The following is a 16,780-nucleotide window of genomic DNA, read 5'->3' on the forward strand; positions in this document are numbered from 1 at the left end:
TATCTTCTCCTTACTTGATGCACACTTAACATTATCATTAGGACATAGTGTAGAACAAGTCCTTAACCACACGTGACCTGATATTCAATACTCCATTCGTATGACCTCATTCTTTGTCTACTACTCTGCTAGTCTTTATAGAAACAATGCTATATTGACATTAGTGACAAACACTATCATGAATGCAACATGTCAACCATGCTAAAAATCACCCACGTGCTTTGGCAATGATTATGATACTCCCCCAAAGGAATACCATCAATATTCATGCTAACAATACCCCACTTTGGCATTGATGGAAACATAGATGAAAAACATCTAAATTCCAAGAATACCAAAAACAATGTTTGTTGTTGCAACTACTATTCTCTTCTTTTGAATACCAAAAACAATGTCTGTTGTTGCAACTACTATTCTCTTCTTTTCAAATCCTCTTCATCAATCAAATCTAAAACTCACTGAAACATGACTATGTTTGCATCTCTTTCTTTAGGTTAGCATCACAATTTGTTCACTAAACAACTCTTAGCTTCTCCCCCATTCAATGCAACAACCCATTGACATCAATAATACTTTCTTTCCCTTATTCATACATAAAAGATCTTAGTTTCTCCCTATTATTCAATCTCTCTCCCATTTAGAGGATATTCTCTCCCATACATGGTACTTCTCTCTCCCTACTCATAAGATATGTATTTCATGCATACTCTCCCCCATTCTCACAATCTCTCCCCCATTCATACATAGGAGATGTTTTTCATGTATATTGTCCCTCATTGACATCGATGACAAAAGCTTCATTATGTCAATCATCTGCTCCAAGTTTTTAATTAGCTCAAGTGTCTAAAGACACTATTCTAAACCATCTACCAAGTTTCCTTATGACTTTTCTCATCTCAGATACTCCCCCCATAAAGCATCAAAATTTAATCCAGTCAAATAATAGTGCTCTAATACCATTAGTTGAAAACTAAAGTCTACCAATATAACTCAGATGGGGGGGGGGGGGGGGGGGGTGGGTGTGTGAATTTATTAGCCAACTATCATAACCATTATCAACCTTGTTAATCATTAACCATATGAGAAGTATAATTAGCAATCCCAATAATATACTCATACACAATAACACTAGATATGTTAACTAGGGAAACACTTGATCAGAGGGAAAAATCCCGTGGGGATGGCATCCACAAAATGATATACTAATACAAATATTCCTTCTTAGAGGATGGACCTTGTTAGGAGTCAATGAAATACATTCTATACATATCAATCCCTATTAGAAGAATTTGAATTCGTATTAGGATATCCCAACCTTGTTAGGAGTTGTAGAAGGTAGATGGACCCACTGTCTAGACAGCTTCAGGGGCAAGATCACTGAACTCACTATCCAACTAATCCTTGTATTATACTTGTACTTTCTCTTCCTTTGTCCTATCAACCAAAATTCTTCTGATCTTGATACCAGATCACCAACTTTGCATCCAATAATCCCTTCGATCACTTACTCACATTTACCAAATACTCTTCTCTTTCTCGCTCAATCCAAACACTTGATACTCTCCCAAACAAGGAAAATATCCTTCCTTTATACCATATCCTCAAAACAATTTCTCGAGTTAGCCTTGAGGCTTTTCCAATTAGTTATAATAGTAAAATAATTAATTGTATTACAATTACACAACAATATCAGCTCTCTGTCTTTAAAACTTCTCACACATGCAACTCTAGACCTTGTGCACTCACTAACGCCATCAATATATTGTCTACTATCACCATCTAACTTCATATATTACAATTCTATCTATGTTAGGACATATAATACATTCATCAGAAATCACTTCTCAGATACTCTATCTATATATTGCTTTCTTTAAATTAAACATATCTTCTGCATGTCTTCTCCTTACTTGATGCGCACTTAACCTTGTCATTTATACACAATGTAGAATACGTCCTTGACTACACTTGAACTGATCTTCAATACTCCATTTGTGCGACCTTGTTCTCTATCTGCTACTTTGCCAGTCTTTATAGAAATACTGCTTTATTGACATCAATGACAAATATAGTCATGAATCCAACATGTCAACCATGCTAACAATCTCCCACATGCTTTGGAAATTCTTAGGATACTTCCCCAAAGGAATACCATCAACATGTTAGAAATAACAATGGGAAAGTAAGTTCTGAGGGCGAGGGTGAATCAATACTTAAAACTTTTGCCTCTAAAACATATCACCATCATCCATCTCAGAACTTAACATATAAACTGAAATAACTTAACATGCATCGCATCCATAGCATAAAGTAAATAACACATAACACAATAAATTGGTTACCCAGAAACCTTCTAATGAGAATGTAAAATTGGGGTGGGGATGACACCCATAAATCTTCAATATTGCAGTTGTAAATTGTAGCCAATTATGGCTACAAAGTGTTTGATCATAATCTATGATCTACCCTGTGAGGGGTCTGCCCTATGAAAGGCTTACAAAGACTGTTAGGTCTCACCTTGCTAGAGGATTTCAAACTCATAATTAAGTAAGCACTCGATTAAGAGATTTACAATAGCCTATTAGGAGATTTACTCTACATCACCTGTTAGAATGATTCAACACCTGATCCTTTGGTTAGCATTCTGCTACTTAATGTCAAATCTTCTCTTTGCTGGTTATTTCTTGATCCTTCTGATTAGATCTATCTTTCCTTAACCTCTCACTGTTTGTCTCTATTCCTCTCTCACTGTTTGTCTCTATTCCTCTTAGAATGATTCTATTTTGCATAACTCTATCACAACCGTAGCCACCATGAATGCTCTCTAACATCTTATCATTCATCTCCTCACTCTCTCACAAATTTTTTAGGGTTTTCATTCTTAAATAAATATTGGTCGAGATGGGTTAGGTCAGAATCAATGACTAAGGTTGATTCATATTGTCATCTTAAACTTCCCTTAATCTGATTGGTTGCATGTATAGCATAAGAATTCATAATATGACTACATATTTATCTCTTATAATCAAAAATTCATGATTATGTCAGTCAAAAATGGTTTACATAGGAGTTTGTGCCATAACAAACAACTATACCAAAAAATGTTCACTCAACATCCAAAGGCTATGATGCTCAACCTTCATCACGCTCTTAATGTTGTAACTTGACTTCTGAATAGCTCGATACTCACTATTTACTTGGCACCTAAATCACTTGGCATGTATAGAATGCTTGACACTTGAGTGTCTCACACATATTATATGCTCGACAATACTAGTGCTTGACACTAACTAGTCATATCTACTCGACATGTACTATCTAGCAACTTATGCTTGACATACTTTGATCACTTAGCTCACACTGATTGCTCAGGTTGCTCTGATTACACGACACACATTGTAATTCTACTAGATAATGAATAAGTGTTTTGTCACTACCTTGTCAAAACCAAAGTGAGATCAACAATGTCCCCCTTTGACATCAATGGAAAAAAGACTTTGTCATGGCATATACATCCTTATTTTATGTATAAGTTAGACAATGTATCTTTGTTACTCGACTTCTGAAAAAAACTTTCAAAATTTCAAAAATTGTAAAATTTATGTCTCTTCCATACCTTATTATTCCCCCTGAGTAAATGCTTCATATCTATTTCAACTTTTGTTATTCCTACTGAGTAGATATCTACCTTGACAAACATTTTCCTTCAAAATTTCATAATCCTTCCTTTTTGACACTTGTGTCATTTTGGTTGTACACTAACAACATGTTTATCCAAAAATGGTTTGTGTAGTTCCATTATTATCTTTAATGTTACATCCCAATTGTTGTTGGCTACCTCTAGGGATTGATATTGAATGTCTAGTTGGGCAACAAGGTCAACTAAGACGTCATATGTAGAAAGATGGGATTCTTTCTTCATCCAAGTTTCTACATAGGTTAGTTCCTTGTGCAACACTTCCATGTGAGGTGTTCACATGAATTGGATACTGATTAAGGTAGATCGGATATTTGCATTCTATGCTTGTAGCTCAGTAAGCCTACATTGAGTGGACAATAACCTCTAAAAATGTAAGTGAATTTGGCCAGGAGATAGTTGCAATGTAGTCCCTGTGAGTTGTAGATTTCCCTGCACCCGGTCAATAGCCCATTGTGTTTATTTTGTAAATAGCTCAACATTGCATAACTTCATGTTTAGAGAGAAAATGTTCTCTAACACCTTCTTCACACTTTCATTTTGGATGCTAGATCAACTTGTCTTAGTGCAATAACACTAGATATCTTCTCCAGTACCTTGGTATGAAACTTTCTTTCAGACCATTCTAATAATTTGATATTAGAGTCTAGGTCTTCATCTTTTATCTTGTCCACAATAGTGTCAAGTTGCTTATATATATATATATATATATATATATATATATATATATATATATATATATAGACACATATATAGGCTTATCTTCATTTATTTCTAGGAGGCTGAAAGCATCAATGAATATGTCTTTGATTTCATGAAAGACTTGCTTTTTCTTATATTCCCTCCTTAAGATTTCTTGCCTCTTCTTCCTTTGTAGAGCATCTTGAAGAATGCTCATTTCTTCAATAGTGATTGTATTCAAGTAGCTCAATCACTTCATCTAAACTTACATCACTAATTGATGTATCATCAACACTCATAGGTGTTCTGGAACTCAACCTTGACATTTGCAAAGGTGTGTGCTATGTACTTGGTCTCTGAAGAGCTTGACTGTTGAGAGGAGATGTAGAAACTAGAAGAGTAACCAATGTCTATATGGCAATTTTCTCCTCATGTGCAGCAGTAAACTTTAACTCTTCAGTCTTGTCTCCTTCGTTCTAGACTTCACCCTGTGATGGTGGAATAGGTACAAGACTTCCTTCCTTACCTATGTGCACTTCTGTTCCATCCTTGTCAAAAATCACTATAGCTGGTAAACTTGAACTATTTTGGCTTGACACTGATGTATTTGTAAGTTGTGTGTTTGCCTCTTTCAACTGAATATCAATTGTTGGCATTGCAGATGGTGTTTGTGTTGTATCAACTTTTTGTCCAAGGTTTACACTTTGATTTGTATGTAGATCCTGTGATTCCTTTCCCTTTTCCTCTATAGATTGTGTGGGCACATTTTATGTGTCTTGTTGTTTCTCCCCTATAGATGCAAGTTCTTCCTTTTGTATCTCATCCACTCTCACCAATATAGGATTATTGCATAAAATTGCTACATTGGTAGAGTCTTCTAGAATTTTCTTCAAATCATCCTCAGTCAAAGGATTTACATTTTGTGATGTATTATCAGGAATATCCTTGATAATAATTGAGTCCTGTTGTCCCTCTTGATTTGTATGTGGAGGACTAGCACTTGACACTTGTACAACTTGTACATCTTGCTACTTTTCTTCAACTATTGCCTCCTCTGTTGTTTCTTTAGTTCCCTCTGATGAGGCATATTAATGTCTCAAATTTGATATAGCTTTTATATAGTCTGAACTTACTCTTTGAGCCTTGTGAAAAACATTTCCAACATATTTGTTTTAAATGTCATGTGGACTTATGTTGGATGTAGCTAGAACTTATTAAACCTATGGATGGTGGATATGACATACCTTGCTTAATATTATATATAAAGTGTAGTATTTCATATAAATATTTTAAGCTATGTTCTAATATTTGAATAAGAGTAGAAATGTTGTTGTGCATATGTGTTTGAATGTTTCTAATTTATAGGAAATGGAGAAGTGGTGCAAAGAGTGGTGAGCACCATATTAAAGGAGTAATGAAGATCGGTCATAGCATGAGAAGCGTAGGTTAGTTCCGAATGATAAGCCATGTCTGTGAGAGGAGTTATTCTAGGAGACCTGACTTGCTACATTATCTGCGGACTGTTATTCAGTTGCTCAATCAATATTTAAAAGTCATGGTTAACATTTCGCCTTTTTCTTCTGACAATGTTTGCTTATGGTTTTTATGTTATGTTTGTAATAAGTTCCAATCATCTATATATAAGGAAGGAGGGGAAAAGTTAGTTAGGAAGTCAGAGGGATTTTGAAGTTGCTCTTTTCTATTCTCTACAAATTATTCAATCATGTAACAAAAGAAGAATTCTAATCAGAGAGTGATTTTGGGAATACTTGTTGTGTTCTTAGTTAGTTGAAGCCAACCAAGGGGGCCCACTTGGGAGGTGGAATAGATTTAGGTCGAGTAGATTCATTCCTTGTAATTTCCTATTTTAAGATAGACTTACTGCATTAGTCCTGTAGCATAGTTACTGTGAAAGTTCTTGCAACACTTGTCGAAAACTATCATAGTGGATGTTTGAATTATTAACTAGTTTAGAATTCCTTTTTTTGAAGTTCTCTATAGTTCTTTGTTGTTAGTCTAAGTGTGTTTACTGTTCTATATCCATAGTATAGATTCCTTTCATGCATTTTACTTTCCTGCAGCATAGGTGTTAAGACTTAAAGGAACTTAGTGCACATACCACGCTGACCCATTTCTCAAGATTGTGTGCTTGATTAACAAGTCACAATTCAATTGCATGCATCAAAGAGGAAGACAATGAGATGAATATGGGAGATTTCTTCCATGGGAGTCTGTTAATTTGAACGAAGAAATTGAAGAAGAAGTTGAGTTGCCTTTTCTAGATGCAAGCCTTATTTTTCCTACTGAATTGTCCTCAAGAGTAGAACCTTTGGATACAAGTGGTCTTCAACCTTTTGCTAAAATTTTGGCCAGTTTCCTTGATAGTATTGCTCCAAATCCACCAGTTGTTAACAATCTAGTACCCAATGTTCCTTTTCAACAACAACCTCATAATCAAATACCTCTAGTAATGGCACAACCTACTTTTCCATTTCCTCTCCCAAGCCTTGTAACCAATGCTAATCTCAAAAATATACCTCCAAACGCTCTTCCAAAGTTTTATAGCCTTGCAACTGAAGATCCTAATACTTTCTTGTTTGAGTTTGACATAATTTGTCATAGCTTTGACTACAACACTGATGCCCATAAGCTTAAGTTATTTTCAACAACACTGAAAGAGTTAACTTTATGATGGTTCATGGGCTTAGGAGCCAAAGCAACAGGTACTTGGGATGAAATGAAAACTCTATTTTTGGACAAATACAAAGAGTATTGCAAAGAAAATGATTCAAGAGGAGATGATGTCTTTAGAATATCACAAAAGGAGGAAGAAACATTGGAAGACTATGTTTCGCGTTTCTTGTATACATTGCAGAAGAACCCTTAGCATGTGTTGTCCAAGGATTCACAAAAGCTGGTTTTCTTGAGAGGCATGAATGATAATTGTCTAGAAGCATTAGACTTGATGGTTGGTGGATATGTATATCAATCTTCTTGGGATGACCTTAAGAAAATCTATCTTAACTACTTAAGGTCAATAATGAAGAAAAGAAAAGGACACCAAACTACAACTACTAAAGGAATCAGCCAGGGTATTTCAAAGCTCGAGATATCTAATCTACTCTCATATTTTAAGTAGGACATTATCAATGATGTCACTACACATCTTGACATAATGAATGCAAAGAAGAAGCATGCAGAAGCTAAGGTACAATTAGCTGAGTACTACCCACACTACTGGAAGCAAAAAAAAGATTGCCAATGCAAATTGGTCGCTAGCATGGAAAACTAGCATCTTCCAACTGAGTACATCAAAATAGATGGAGAGGATGAGCCAGTATTCTTTGTTGCTCAATGCCAGCCATGGGCCCAATGTTAAGGTATACCTCAAGACCCTTTGCAAAATTCAAATCTATATGGTAATCAATGGCAAAACCATAATACCCAACATCCTTCACAATATAGTCAACCTAATTGGAATAATGGTTGGCAAAATAATCCACAACAACCTCAATGGCCTCATAATTCCCAACCTTCTTGGCAAAACCAACAGAATAATCAATGACAAAATCAATAGAACCAATGGCAACCACCCCAAGAGAATTGGCAGTCTACAAATCAATGGAGAGGACCTCAACAATGGCCTAACCAAAATACTAGTAATCCACAATTACCACAAATACAACCTCCAGTCCAACAACCTGTACTAATGCTACTGCCTGCAAGTCCTGGACCTCAAAAGAAAACCTAGTTACCTGCACAACCTCAGCCAAATCCAAATAACCAGCAATCACAACAACCAATGTATTCTGTTGATGCTCAGCAATACCCTGCTTATGCTCTAAATGTTGCAAATATACATTTGAGATCTAGTACAATGTCCCTACTAGTGCCTAAACCACCTCTTATAACTAAAATACCAAATACTCTTGTAGTATTAGAACCCATAGTTTCTAAAGTGGTTGACCCAACTAATGCCACTAGCTCAGCTCAAGCTCAACTAACAGTTGAACCTCCTTTTCCAGAGAAGCTCATACAAAGTAAACCTGCACAAATAGAGGAACAATCTTTTGATATTATTAATTAGTTAAAGAACATGCATGTCCAAATACCCCTATTCCAAGCTATTAAAGATGTTCCTATATATGGCAAAGCCATCAGAGAAGCCTATCTAAAAAAGCCTGAGAGGAAGTAAAAGGACCCAACTACAATCCATATTGTAGGACAATTGGCTAACATTATGTTAGGAAAATTGATCATTCCTAGATATTTTGATCCAGGAAGTCTAGTTATGAATGTGATTATAAATGGTCAATCTATTAAAAATGCTTTGATTGATCTTGGTGTTGTTATAAATATCATGAATAAGGATACTATGAAAAAGTTGAATATAGAAGGATTAAGGGCTACCCCAACAATTTTGCAACTTGCAGATAGTTCTACTGTCACTCCTGATGGGATGATAGAAGACATAGTCATAACCCTAGACTCTCTAGAGTACCCTACAAATTTCATGATTCTATCTCCCAAAGTCAATTTATCTGGTTACCCTATCATTCTAGGATGACCATGGTTAGCTATAGCTAATGCAAATATAAGTTGTAGGTCAGGGAATATGACCATATCTAATGGTCAAGCAACAAAGAAATTTGATCTATATCCTTTAGCACAACCACAACTAGATTTAAGTACATTTGTATGGCCAGATTTAGGGGATGGAGAAGAAGAGTTAAACTCTATAGCACAACTTATGATGTTGCATAGACAATCTTTTCTAAAGCTACAGGAAGAGGATTCAGTGATTCAGAGTATTCTTAATAATACTTGTGTGGTAGAAAAAGATGTATTTGATAGTTCTATGTTAGAATTAACCACATATGAGGAATGTAATGAGAATTGTATTCTGCTCGAGGAGCCAGACATTATTCATCAACTCTTACCATGTGAATTAGATACAAGTCCAATCTCTAAAGCTACTATAATTGATTCTACAACTACTGTTGGGTTGTCAAAAGGTCATAATCTCCATGTCAATCCCAAATTATCTTCCACATAGATGAAATAGTTAATAGAGCTTCTTCAAAAACATGAAAAAGATTTTGCATGGGACTATGGGGATATGAAAGGGTTGAGTCCTACATTATGCACTCATAGAATATACATCAATGAAGCATGCTTGCCACTCCATCAACCCCAGAGAAGGATTAATCCAACCCTTAGAGAAATAGTTAAAACTGAATTGCAAAAATTGCTTGATGTTGGTTTTATATATCCTATATCTGATAGTAGATGGGTGTCACCTCTAGTCATTGTGCTTAAAAAGGGAGGGAAATGGAAGATTTGTGTAGATTACAAAGAATTGAATAAGGCAACCAAGAAGGATCACTTTCCTTTACCATTCATTCATCAAGTTCTGGACACTCTAGCTAGAAAGAAGTATTTCTCTTTTCTAGATGGGTATAGTGGTTATAATCAAATAAGTATCACTCCTGAAGATCAAGACAAAACCACATTTACATGCCCATGGGGTACTTTTGCATATTTTGTTTTTCCATTTGGCTTATGTAATGCCCCCACAACATCTCAATGAGCTATGATCAACATTTTTGCTGATATATAGCATGATTGCATGGAAATATACATGGAGTCACCTTTGAAGAAGCCCTGATGAATCTTGAAAAGGTTCTTATCCGATGTAAAGAACATAATCTATCACTCAATAGTGAGAAGTGTTTCATGCTCATGCAGGAAGGAGTCTTGCTTGGTCATTTCATATTAGCTACAGGAATACAAGTGGATCTAGCTAAGATAGAAGTAATTCTAACACTGCCCATACCTACAAAACCAAAAATGTAAGATCTTTTTTAGGTCATACTGGATATTATAGGCATTTTATAAAAGATTTCAATAAAATAGTCAGTCCTTTGTATACATTGTTGACTAAGGAAGTTGAATTCAATTGGACACCTGAATCTAATGAAGCCTTCCTACAACTTAAGAAACTCCTCACCATGACACCAGTTTTAAAGGGACCAGATTGGTCAATTCCATTTCATATTCATACTGATGCATCAAATTATGTCGTAGGAGCTATATTAGGACAAAATCCTGCTAATCTTAAGAATGCCATCTACTATATTAGTAAATGCCTTCATTCAATTGGACACCCAAATGTAATGAAGCCTTCCTGCAACTTAAGAAACTCCTCACCATAGCACCCGTTTTAAAGGGACTAGATTGGTCAATTCCATTTCATATTCATACTGATGCATCAAATTATGTTGTAGGTGCTATATTAGGACAAAAGCCTGCTAATCTTGAGAATGCCATCTACTATATTAGTAAAAGCCTTCATGGACCCGAGTTGAATTACATAGTAATTGAAAAAGAACTTTTAGCTGTAGTTTATACGTTGAACAAATTCAGACATTATGTAACTAGATTTCCTATTTTTGTTCATACTGATCACTCAGCTATAAGGTACTTAATGAACAAACCAGCTGTCACTGATAGAATGGCAAGATGGCTCTTGTTGTTACAAGAGTTTGATATTACTATTATTGATAAGCTAGGAAAATCCAACATAATTGTAGATTACTTTTCTAGATTGACCATTGTTGATGAAGATCCAACTCCAATTGAAGATACCTTTCCAGATGAGCACTTGTTCCATGTAGCAACTCATACACCATGGTTGCAAACATAGAAAATTATCTTTCTGCAAATAGATTGCCCCCACACTTCTCTTACAAAGAAAGGAGAAAGCTAGCAGAGAAAAGTTTTCAATATTCCTAGATAGATAACAATCTCTTCTATGTAGGACCAGATTAGGTCATGAGGAGATGTGTCAGGGAAGATGAGATATATGATATACTGCATGCTTGTCATGATGAACTATGTGGAGGGCATTTTGTAGGGAAAAGAACAACACTGAAGGTACTTACAACTGGATATTATTGGCCAACCTTACATAAGGATGCAGTGACTTATACAACCAATTGTGAAAAATGCTAGAGGAGGGGCTGACCAACCAAAACTAATGAGATGTCACTCACTCCACAGATTTTAGTCACACCTTTTGATAAGTGGGGTATGGAGTTCATAGGTCCAATTGACCCATTATCAAGTGGAAAATCCTACATCTTAGTATGTACATATTATGTAACTACATTGGTGAAAGTTAGAGCAATGAAAAATACAAGAGATGAGAAAGTAGCTAAGTTCTTGTATGAAGAAATATTTACCCATTATGGAGTGCCCAGAAAACTTGTCGCAGATGAAGGAGCTTAGTTTACATCAAACTTGATCACTGATGTTATGAAGGAATACAACATAGGGCACCGTAAATCCAATCCTTATCACCCTCAAGAAAATGGGCAAGCATAGGTCACCAATAGAGAAATTAAAACCATTCTGACTAAGACAGTGCACATACACAAGAAGGATTGGACCAGCAGATTGACTAAATCTGTTTGGGCATACTGGACCACATGTAAGACAACAATTAGATTCACTCCATTAAAACTTGTCTATGGTAAAGCAACAATTTTGACCATTAAATTTGAACATAAAACACTACGCATTGCTTTAGAGTTGAACATCAGTCTTCCTATAGCACATAAGAGAGACTCCTCCACTTGAATTCATTAGATGAAATAAGAAAGAGAGCTTTGGAAAGAACAAAAAATTAGTCAACAATAGCTAAAGTAGTGGCATGATGCACATATTAGGAATAAAAATTCCAAGCAGGAGATTGGGCTCTCCTCTACAATTCTCACTTCAAAGAGAATCTAGGGAAATTGCAAACTAGATTGTTAGGACCTTATGAAATTCAGCATGTATTTGACAATGGTGTAGTGCAACTGACGACCATTGATCTTGTCTAGTTTAAGTTACTTGTAAATGGCCATAGGCTATGTCTCTATCATAAACCATAGACTAAAGCATAGTTCCTATAGCAATTCCAACCAACCAGTTCACCAACTCCTATGAACACAGTTTTTGCAGTAGAGGGTGAAAACCTTCTTCCTGTAGCCATACCATGGCAAAATTTTAGGAGCCTTCATAATAAAACCTCATTTAATACGAGGCCCATTCTTCCATTCACTTTTATCTTTCTTCATATCAACCCATCTCATTTCTCTATCTACCATCCACCCACACTCCACGTCACCCACACATTCTATTTTTACTGCTTCCAATAAACAATTTCATCAGCACCTTTTCTGCGATCATTAGCATTCACCACCTCATCAACCTACATGCAGATGTACACTCTCAAATTTTTAGGTATAACAATTTCTTTTACTCTTTATTCATTTTTAGAGCATAGGTTTCGATATTTATATATAATACTACATTATATATATCATATAAGACTTAAGCCAGTTTCTCCTTCCTATGCCAATTTTTTTAAAAGTGCGGACACTTGTAAAATTTTAGTGGGGGGCCAAGAAAGTGTATTAATTTCCAAATGTCATCTCCACATTATCCTAGTCATGTCTACATTATAGGATGTACTTTGGCGGCAGTATGATATTTTTTATTTCATTAATTTTAAAAATCTTTTTGTATCTGTCATACCTTTTTATTGCAATTTTTGGTAAAAGATCTCCTGTACTTAGCATGATTGAAAGTACTAAGAGTTATTACGAGAACACCTTCAGTTAAAACCTTGATGTCCTTCATTATTAATATATCATTATTTTACACACCAGAAATAAAGGGGTCTTGTTAAGAGAAGTGGTAACAACATATGACATTTTTCATAAAGATTAGATTAAAATTTAGAGAAAGAGGGAATTTGTAGAGGTAAAAGGGGCAAAAATTTATCATAGTGGTGAGAGTGGAAGCTAGAAATTTTGAAGATGGGGGGATAGTTAATACGTATGAGCCAATCATTCATAATGTTTTACTTGTTGAAATTGAAGCAGTTCGGCAATTTCATGCTTGTAGATGGCTTGGTTACTTCATACAATTAACAAAGTTCAATGAAGAAGTGCCAATGGAGTTCATGATGAAATTTGATGAAGAAGAAGCCTCAATTTGGGGATTAAGAGTGATTTCCACTAAAGAGTGGATAGTAGAAGTCATAGGATTACTGGCAATTAAGGAAAATTATCCAAATGAACATGATGCCAGGTCCTTAAGGGCATAGTTCACTCAGCCAAGTGACCCTCAACTGGACATTACAAAACAAGGATGTAAGAGACTTTCTCTTCCACCATATCTAGAGTTAGCAACCCACATTATTAGGTATTTAACTTGCGAAGGTAGGTTTTCAAACTTGCATGCTCATCATTTAAAATTGCTCAGTTACATAAGACATAACATGCAAGTTAATGTTCCCAACTTTCTTTATAATATGTTGTGTATAGGTGCTAAGGAAACTCAAAAAGGAAAGGAAAATTCTATTTCCCATCATGCCCTCATTAAAATTTTAGTTGAAAGATCTCTTAAGGATTCCTCCCCTATTTCATGGGCATAATTTGTTGAGTCCAAGACCTTACAGCCTCAAGCCAATCCTATTCCTCAAAACTTAGAAAATGAGGAAGAACCCACAGAGCCAACTCAAAATTCGGCTAAGATGGAAAAAGAACCCTCTCTTGATAAGCCCGTTGAGCCTAATTTACAGTATGATATCTCAAACTCTTCCAGGGGTAAAGGCAAGCATAAGGTTAGCCCTAACCTTGAAAAGGAAGTACAAAACCCCTATGTTAAAGTAACAAAAAGAAAGAGGCATGTTCCTGTAGCAACCATTCCTACAACATCTACTCCAGTCACACCTAAACCAAAGTGGACTCGCAAAGTGGTTGAAGCTGAAGAGGTTCCTATGTGTAGAAGCCCTCATATGTGAGCTCGAGTATCTCCAGCTTCCATTGAAAACCCAAATGCCCCAATTTCAAAACCTCATATAGAGTCAATAGTTGAAAATGTCCTAGATGATTCTCTTGTGCAATTGGAGCCCCAAAATGTAGAAACACATGAAAATGTGCCTGTCAAGGAGATACCACAAGAGAATCAAGAAATGTGCAAATCAAATCCTACTGCTATTCTAGAAAAGGCCCCTAGCAATGATCAACCTACCATGCTATCAATCCATGAATATTCCAATGTTTCTCTTATACCTTATAAATCTTCTTGGTACACCCAACATTTCCAACAAGTTTCCAAAGAACAAAAGATGAAATTTGAAGCTCAAGAATTTTCATCATCCACAATTCAGTCAATATTGTTTGGTCTATACAATCATTTTATTTTTCAGAAAACCTTATGGAAACAAGAAAGAGATAAGATGTAGAAGGCGATATTTGACAAAGATGAGGAAATTGAATCATTAAAGGAGCAACTAGAAAAATAGAAGCAATAAATGAATAAAGCTTTGAAGTTAGTTGATCAGGTTATGGCCTGTAGACTACCCTCAAGGGTGTGTGCTATTTGTTTGAAAGAATAATTTCTATTATTTTAGTTGATGATGACAATGAGAAATATTGATTGTGAATTTAAGAATGCTCAAGATTTTTATAATATGTATCAGACTTTGCCTTCATGGAAAAAGAACTTTTTGTGTGAGCTCTATTTGCATAATTTCATAATTCCACATGAAACAACGTGGAATCCCCTACTTTACATAGGGGATGCTCACTTAAGAGCTCTAATGTCATGGATGCACAATGAAACAAATTATGATAGACAGTTGGAAACCTATAGAGATCTTGAAAAGTTTAAATCATTGCCACTCCAGGCTAAATCCCATAAGCCTTATGAACTCCTAAGAGATTGGTTCAAATTAACTTGTGGAAGGCCAAAACCAAAAATTAGAGAGAAAGTGTTTGAAGAAAGGGAATTTTTTTACAGAGAATATCAGACACTTCCTAATTTCACACAACAAAGAGCAATTGTAGGACTTAGAAATAGATGGAGTTGACTGCCAGAACCTTTCAAGAAGGCTGAACCACACAACCCTATTAATTTTGAGGTAGCAGTTAATAGAGTGGCTAAATATATGCAATTGGGAAGGCAAATTAGGAAAGAACTATGGATGCCACTAACTTTTCAACCTCCTACCCTTCTCTGGCCCCTGTATGAAAACAATGCTACCAGGTTAGACCCATTAGTTGAAGAGCACTTGGGTGAGCATTGGAGACGAACCAGAGGATATTTCTACACCTTCAAAAGTGGGAAACAGGGGAAGACTACAGTAGGGGATTTCAGAGCCATGGCAAAAAAGTACAATGCTTGAGGACAAGCATTTGCATAGTGGGGGCCAAATGATGAGGCATATTAATGTCTCAAATTTGATATAGTTTTTATATAGTCTGAACTCACTCTTTGAGCCTTGTGAAAAACATTTCCAACATATTTGTTTTAAATGTCTCGTGAACTTATGTTGGATGAAGCTAGAACTTATTAAACCTATGGATGGTGGATATGACATACCTTGCTTAATATTATATATAAAGTGTAGTATTTCATATAAATATTTTAAGCTATGTTCTAATGTTTGGATAAGAGTAGAAATTTTGTTGTGCATATGTGTTCAAATGTTTCTAACTTTTAGGAAATGGAGAAGTGGTGCAAATAGTGGTGAGCAACGTATTAAAGAAGGAGTAATGAAGATCGGTCATAGCATGAGAAGCGTAGGTTAGTTTCGAGTGATAAGCCGTGTCTGCAAGAGGAGTTATTCCAAGAGACATGACTTGCTACATTATCTATGAACTGTTATTCTATTACTCAATCAATGTTTTAAAGTCATGGTTGACATTCTACCCTTTTCTTCTAATAATATTTGCTTACGATTTTTACGTTATGTTTGTAATAAGTTCCAATCCTCTATATATAAGGAAGGAAGGGAAAAGTTAGTTATGAAGTTAGAGGGATTCTGAAGTTGCTCTTTTCTATTCTCTATGAATTATTCGGTCATGTAACAAAAGAAGAATTCTAATGAGAGAGTGATTTTGGGAATACCTATTGTGTTCTTAATTAGTTGAAGCCAACCAAGGGGGCCCACTTAGGAGGTGGAATAGATTTAGGTCGAGTAGATTCATTCCTTGTAATTTCCTATTTTAAGATAGATTTACTGCATTAGTCCTGTAGCATAGTTACTGTGAAAGTTCCTACAACACTTGTGGAAAATGATCATAGTGGATGTTTGAATTGTTAACTAGTTTAAAATTCCTTTTTTTGAAGTTATCTATAGTTCTTTGTTGTTAGTCTAAGTATGCTTACTGTTATGTATCCGTAGTATAGATTCCTTTCATGCATTTTACTTTCCTGCAGCATAGGTGTTAAGACTCTTAAAAAAACTTAGCGCACATACTGTGCTGACCCATTTCAAGTCCTACATCCCTGGGTTGACAATTCAAATGTATTTTCATAATGGAATAGATAATTCTTAAAATG

The sequence above is a fragment of the Cupressus sempervirens genome, chromosome 4 (genome assembly GCF_028749045.1).
Source record: "Cupressus sempervirens isolate cs-2001-9-10 chromosome 4, ASM2874904v1, whole genome shotgun sequence".
Classification (NCBI taxonomy): Eukaryota; Viridiplantae; Streptophyta; class Pinopsida; order Cupressales; family Cupressaceae; genus Cupressus; species Cupressus sempervirens.